The sequence below is a fragment of the Mus caroli genome, chromosome X (assembly GCF_900094665.2).
Source record: "Mus caroli chromosome X, CAROLI_EIJ_v1.1, whole genome shotgun sequence".
Lineage (NCBI taxonomy): Eukaryota > Metazoa > Chordata > Mammalia > Rodentia > Muridae > Mus > Mus caroli.
In genome coordinates this window covers 98,289,068-98,296,325 of record NC_034589.1, presented here as the reverse complement: position 1 = coordinate 98,296,325, position 7,258 = coordinate 98,289,068, and the positions used below count along the sequence as shown (strand labels likewise).

The window sequence follows — 7,258 nt, the reverse complement described above, 5'->3', positions numbered from 1 at the left end:
TGTGTGTGTGTGTGTGTGTGTGTGTGTGACATGGGGGTGATTAAACCAAGCATGTCATGCATGTTAGTCAAGCTCACTGCACTCTCAGACCAAAGTATCTTGTTTATTTATTTTCTTGAGGTCCTGGGGATTGAACCTAAGCATTCTTGAATCCATTGTTTCTCTCATCTGAGCTCCCAACACCTTTTAAATGTTAAAAGCAGGAATTGTCTTCATTTTGCATAATTGCATAAGAATAATGAGATAAAGCCATGATTTAAACTTGGGCCCTTGCTGCTAGTCCAGCATTCCTCTTGTTTCCCACTATGACCTCTTGTGATTCAACTTAAGTTGACTAACCTAAAGTGCCACTTTGATCACTTATCTTTTCTACCAAAAACTGTATTGAATAAACTACAAGATTCAAAGCCCTCAGGGCCCAAGCAACCCCATTACAACAACTTTATGCTATTGTTTCCCTGGCCCTTGCTTTTTCTCATCAATAAACCAAGATGACAGTTACTTTACTGACACATGGTATAGTGATATTCAAGTGTAAGAATGTATGTGGCCATTTTGTTAAATTGTAAAGCCATCTGTAATTATTTATTTATTTATTTATTCCTTAAATTTAACTGAAAGCGACACTAGAAAAGCAGACTGAGACCCTCCCTCAAAACCAAACCAAACAAAGCACACCAGAATTTGGGGATGGGATCCTTCTTACTGTATTTCTTTTGATTAAGTTTCATCTGACAAAAATATATTGATTATAATGCTAACTCTTGATTTCAGGTGCTCTGCAAGCTGAGAACTGACTTCAGTCTCCTCTACTTTTTTATTAGTTTCCTGTAAGTAGATATTATATATATAAAGAGTTCAATGGAATTGTTTTTGCTACAGCAGCATGTTAATGAGTTCAAGATTGTCGTTTAATTCTTATAATCAGTTAGTCCACATGTTTGTTATTAATCTTTTGGTTATCACACAGAGAATTGAGTTGCATTGCGACATATCCATTATATTTTGTTTATTTTTGCCCACCACTTTCTTTGCTTGTTCTTGCTGGTCCTTTATCCATTCAAATAGTCCCACTTTCTATTTTCATGGCACACATATTCCTGTATCTAATCTTGTTCTTCCTACCCTTCTTCTTCCTCACCTCTCATAGTACCCTTTCTACTTTCAAAGAGAGGGAGAGAGAGAATGAGAGAATTGTTTTATTTTCATACTGGGAATGATGTGCCACTCACATTGATATGGCAATGTATTTGTGTATCATAAATGGTAGTAGAATAAATGATCCACTGAATCTATGTTTATGACCCCATCAAAGAGCCTTTGCCCTCAGCCCTAGTATATTAATACAAGATAGGACCATGAGCTTTACCAGGAATAACTTAGTGCTGGATCTAAACCCTGATTTCTTTCCTGTTAGTTAGATGGAGTTCAATGAGTTAACTTTTTCTGAGATTTTTTCCATATTTATTAAAGGAAATAATAATATATGTTTAACAAGGCTGCTGTTTGCACAAGGTAATAAATATATTTAAAGTGCTTAGTAAAGTATCATTCAATACATGTTAATCTTCTTTTATCACACTGTGAATGTAAAGTATAACCAGGTGAGTTTGTGGATGGATCAGTGTAGAATACATCCCCACTCCTATAGAAAGTTCTTCTGAGAACATATCTTAAGAATGGAGAGGGTTTCCAGCATCCTATCTGAATACTAATGGCAGCATTATTACAGATATACAAGCAAGTAAATACTCCATCTTTAGCAGCTGTGTTTAGTTAAGGAACAGATTTAGAAAGTGCAGACGTTAATCTGTGTTTTCTCTTTGGATTTCGGCACCATCTGATTTACTTTTTTCTGGATAAAAAGTGTAATTGTAGCTTGATTTTTTTCCCCCTCCATATACACAAATTTCTGCCATCCTCCAAAGAAAAAGCTGCCTTTTAAAAAGCCTAAATATGACAATGTGTAAATATTTGAAAGACATGGCAATAAGTGGATACCTGAAGAGGACTTTAGAGTAAAAACTTTAGTGACTAATGCCTTTTTTTCTTTAATGCCCATGAGGAACAGATAACTGTAGAGACACCACATCCGAACCTTATTTCTCCCTGTTTGAATAACTAGGTGAGTTAATAGTCAAGAAAGAAGCTATTATAGAGTATAAGAGGATGATAGAAGTGTCCATGGAATTAGAAGCATTTTTCTTTCCTCAAGTAGTAGGAGCTGGAAGACAGGGCAGATTTCTGGGACAGAAACCATTGGTTCTTCTGACCTCTCTCTTCCACCTAAAAACTTTTCATTCTAGATTCTACCTTGGGATTTGAAATTTGATAGCATAGAGTTATAAAGATCTGAGGACAGGAACCAAATGTGGTCTTCAGGGTAGCTCTGGGGATGCTATGTGAAAGCATTAAGGCTTCAACCATGAAGAAGCTTCACTACTGAGAGGGCAAAGGTTTTCAGTGTATCCTAAACCATGTCCCTCTACAATCCACAGCTTCCCTTCCCTTACTGCTGCTCAGCAATAGGCAGGTTGTAACCCCAGTGCTCTCACAGGGAAGCAGAGACAAGAAAATTCCTGGAAGCTTTCAGGCCACCTAGCTTGGTGTACACAGAAGCAAATGAGACTCTGTCTCAAACAAAGTAAAATCTGAAGACCCTTGTCCAATGTTGTTCTCTGATGTCCAAATAGAAGTTGTATCACGTGCATGCCCATACACATGTATATGTATGTGCATATACATGCGTGTGCATGCGCACATGTCCATTCTCTCTCTCTCTCTCTCTCTCTCTCTCTCTCTCTCTCTCTCTCTCTCTCTCTCTCTTTCTCTCCCTCTCTCCCCATACACAAATATATACAGAGGTAAAAGAGAATTCATTGTATATATAACCCATTCACCTGTGCTAAGACTCAGAAACCAACTTGTTGACTTCATTCAAGACTAATTCCTTTTTCTCCATACTCTTGCTTCTACCTATATATAAAAAATACTACTTAAGTATTTTTATATCATGTATCACCATTGTTATATCATGTATCACTAGCTTTATGAACTTGTTGGGTCAGGAGGAAAAAGAAACTAGATGGATTTACTAAGTTCTATGCTTAGCACTAAAGGGATGTATAACAGTAACAAGTAGCTGTTGTTGGACCATAGCCCCCTAAGGTTGATTTGGGATCTTTGATTCTACAGCCCAGACTTAATAGGGTTGTGAAATCAAGAATTTAAAACCAGTCAATTCTAATTAAGTATCCTTTATGTTGGAGCCATTCCCTGGGCCATGAAGTGCCTCTAGACCTGTTAACACAAGATCTGAAACTTGTGGATATAATTTTCTGGATAGGTTGGGCAAAATATATTTGTTGTCTAGGAAACCTAAAAGTCATATGCCACCAAATAAAATTTGTGAAATCACTGTTAAGACATCTTGATTATAAATGTGTTGAAACATAAACTGTGCTAGAAGTATAGCATGTGCAGATGTGGCAGATGATAGAAGCTTACAAGGTTGAGGATACATAGCTAAGCCTAAAAGAAGGTTCTATTTTTCTTTCTGCCTTTATTTTTTTTTTCATATCTGAAGAAGCTCTTAGTTTCTTTTCATAGAGTTGGCATTTGATTTTCATTTTAATTTTCATGGTGTGTTTGCACTTAATTAGTGCTGTGGCAGGTTGGCTACATGTTGTTTGCTTTCCACAAGGCTTGATTGTAATCTAGCCTAGGTTAGAAGGGAAATTGTAGAGTGCCACAGGCAATAAAATACAGCCTAGTGGAGTGAAGTATCATTTCATTTGGCTTTCAAACTGTGCAGAAACTTGGAATATTGTGGCCGTTCATTTTTGAAAAAGTATGCCTTTTAAAAAATTATTTATTTATTTTATATATATAAGTTCACTGTAGCTGCCTTCAGACACACCAGAAGAGGGCACTGGATCCCATTACAGATGGTTATAAGTCACCATGTGGTTGCTGGGGATTGAACTCAGGACCTCTGGAGGAGCAGTCAGTGCTCTTAACCGCCGAGCCATCTCTCCAGCCCAAAGCATGCCTTTTTTAAGATGGAGAAAATATAGGACCGAGATACCAAAGGCGGAGAATGCTCATCTACCTTGGCCAATTCACACATATTTTAATCGAAAAATCTCCATGACTTCAGCCAAGAGGGGAGAAGAACTATCTATGGATTGGGTGTTTAAGAAGTTTGTAACCTACCACGCTCCTCCACCGCCCACAGTTTCTTGTCTTTGACAGAATCTCCCTGTCCTTTATAATAATGTAACCCAAATATGGCACAGTATGCAAATGGCTCCTGTTATTCCCTTTCTCATTCATGGCTGAACAATTTGAGTAGGACCAAATTTGATTGGCTTTGCTGTGGGTTTTTTGTATATCTTCTTAGAAATTGGCCAAATTTATTTTAGATTTGTGCAACTGATTCTCTTGATGTCACATAAAGCCCACCAGTCTGTTTTTTCCATCCATTACTTAAATCTGTTCTTTAATGTTGTCAAATTGTTGCCCAGCTAGTGACAGAAAGCTTACTTTCTCCTTATGCCTCTCCCTTAGAGTTCATTTTATCTTTATATTTTTCTCTTAGTCAGTATTATGAGCTAATCTTTCTCCCTCAAGTTAGTCCTTTTTGTGGTCTAACAAAGTCAACCTTTGTGATAGATATATTTAAAGACAGAAATCACATTTCTTGAATTTACTCCCCTAAACTACTATTTTGAGTGTTCTAGACTTTTCCTTCTTAATAATTTCTAGTTTGCCTGCATTGCTCATCAAAGCTAATCAGAACATATATTCATTTCCTTTCTGCCAACTTAATGACAACCTGTGTTTCTTGTTCAATTACTTATTTATATTTCTGTAGATTTATTTGTTTTTGTTTGTTTGTGACAGAATCTTACTATGTAACCCTGATCTGCATGGAACTTTCTATATTGATGAGGCTGATCTTGAACTCACAGTGATCGTCTCCCTCTTTCTCCTGAGTGATAGAAGGCATGCTTCACTATTCCTGTCCTAGTTTCTGATATAGTTTTTAGAGATTGTTGGTATTTTTAATGTTAGATCATTAGCACTGACAAATTATTTTAGTTAAAACACTTGCCATCAACACCTTCTTTCTACCCATCCTCCCTCTCTCAAGAGATAAACATTCTAATTTGGCATGACATTATCTGGCCTAACAGTGCCTGGAATATGAAGTACCTAAAAGGTCATCTTCCACTGTTTTAGCCTTCCAGAGTGGTTGAATTAAGTTCAAACTCAGGATGTTTTTGAAATCTTAAATCTCTCTGGAGATGTTTTTCATAACATCTTTGAACTGGATAATGCTACAATAAATAAAATATGCTGCACTGGATTAAAAGGTTATTTCCCTAGTGTATCAAGTTAACAGACAACATGAAACTTCCCATTAGGCTTTGGACATCTCTGGCTGTCAGTGTAGTAACCCTGTCTCCAGTAGGTCCCTAACCCCTGCTGTTCCATAAAAACCTTAGCCAGTAAGCTACCTTTCAGAGTGAATGCTGAATGGCAGCAAGACCAAGGAAACAAGACATAAAAAAGTCTAAAATAAACAAAAGATATGAGATACTTCATAAACTCATAATCTGAGTCCCGAGAATCAGAACCAAAGAACAATGGAAACCCATTATTTGAAATTAAGATTGGGAAATAAACCCCATTTGAGACAAATAAAATTGACGGTGATAGCAACAATCAATAAATAACACCAGTAAATTAAAATAATAAAGGGCAGGGCAGGTTAGAATACCTTCAGTTAAAAGTGAGATCATATAGCCAAATGCTTTCACTTATGAGTCTCTTAAAGTCTTTGTGTGTGTATGTGAAATAAAGAATTTCCATACAATGCTAGGCTGTGTATTCTGCGTATCTATCAAAATGAAAGTAGAAGTACAAACTCTGGTAAGTATATACCATAGAGCATTCTGTAGCAGACAAAAATTTAAAGCATGCAATATTTGCATAGAAGTGTGAACAAATCTTACAAATGTGTTATATAACAATGAAAATAATGAGGCCTAGCATGGTGGTGCAGTCCTGTAATTCAGCACTTGTAGAAGAACCACTGCAACTTTGAGGCCAGCCTGGTCAGCAATGAATAGTGAGACCTTATCTTGAGGAGGAAAAAAAACTTAAATGGTGAGATCTATAACATGATGCCGTTCACATGTGAACTCGAATCATGAACATCTAACAGCACTCCTTTAAATGGGTATGTGGACATGCACATTTAGCACATTGGTAGGGTTACCTGTGACAGAGATTAGGAATAAGCGTGAGCAGCTGAGTGGTATACGAGAGGAAAGTTTTGCTTGGTTCATTGAGACCAACAAAATAATAAAAATCATGCAAGCCTGTACAAACAGAGAAAACGACTAGGTGATTAGCAAGTAAGAAGAGCAGTGCTGACCTGTTTGCATCTGTCTGATAATGAAAATGGTCTGTCTTGGCTACACTAACCACATGGCATTACTGAACATCTGAAATATGACTGGAATGGTTGATGAGCTGCTTTTAATCTAATCGCATTTAAATTTAAATTTACTGCTGACTACTAGCCACAGTGTCAAAAGGTAAAATTTAGATGTTCCAGAAAAGTAGATGGATGTTACAGTTTAAAAAAAAAAAAGTCATTATAATACTTGGCTCTATTGATAGATAAGTGGATAATAAAAGAATGTAAGAAAACCAGGAAGAATGTGATTGTCCTTGCTTTCTCAGAAACTATTTTTCTCATTAATAAGTGACCTACAAGCCTAGTCCCTCACTATTCTTCCCTGTGTTTAAAGAAACTGAGGTCACAAGACTCTTGTCTTAAGTTCTTGGAGTTTTCTCCCAAGCACTCAGAAATCGCACACTACTTCATTTTTGAACTGTGTTCCAACGATCACTGAAAACTCTTAACATTTTTTATTTGTAATGTTGTCTCTAGTCCTTCTCACTCCAAAATTTTTTCAATGATGTTTTAACTTGGTCTTACTAAATAAATAGTTGAATTCATTTTAGCACTTTGAGATTAAATGAATCTAATGGTCTAGAATGAATTAAATAAATGAATGGTCTAGTCATCTTCCAACTTTTGGTTCTCTGTATAGTAACCTGATATCACACTGGGAAAAACATACTGTGCTTTTACTTCAGGATATACAACTCTCTCTCTCTCTCTCTCTCTCTCTCTCTCTGTGTGTGTGTGTGTGTGTGTGTGTGTGTGTGTGTGTGTGTG

The 7,258-nt window shown here is 36.6% G+C and overlaps 1 protein-coding gene across 2 annotated transcripts in view; it reads left to right on the top strand.

Annotated features, from left to right (window-relative positions):
* Nexmif (neurite extension and migration factor) overlaps positions 1 to 7,258 on the top strand; it is a 108,850-nt gene that overhangs the window by 86,502 nt on the left and 15,090 nt on the right. Inside the window, exon 2 of one of the 2 annotated variants that reach the window (XM_021153470.2) lies at positions 775 to 830. The exons of the other annotated variant lie outside the window; for it this stretch is intronic. The gene's annotated coding sequence lies outside the window, so the exon portion shown is untranslated. The remainder of the gene's footprint in view (positions 1 to 774; positions 831 to 7,258) is intronic. 2 annotated transcript variants of the gene reach the window in all.